This window comes from Penaeus monodon, chromosome 29, assembly GCF_015228065.2.
Source record: "Penaeus monodon isolate SGIC_2016 chromosome 29, NSTDA_Pmon_1, whole genome shotgun sequence".
In the NCBI taxonomy this organism is placed as follows: domain Eukaryota; kingdom Metazoa; phylum Arthropoda; class Malacostraca; order Decapoda; family Penaeidae; genus Penaeus; species Penaeus monodon.
Window position 1 is genome coordinate 33,951,512 of NC_051414.1, and position 256 is coordinate 33,951,767.

Genomic DNA, 256 nt, shown 5'->3' on the forward strand with positions numbered 1-256 from the left:
CCCAAATGTTTCGGATAAATCGCGTTCGCTATTAACTTAACTCTAATTCCACTAAAATTGAAAATGTCTATCTATCGCCCCGGAAATATTTTATGGCCTAAAATGCACGATCACATAATACAGCGGGATTTCTTTATCGTAGGAGGCATTACAGCTGCTGTATCTCTGTTTTAAACTGCGCGGGAAAATGCCTTTGTTATTTTCACCAGGAATCCAGACCGGTCGAGGCAAAATGAAGAATGGAATGCGCGTTAGT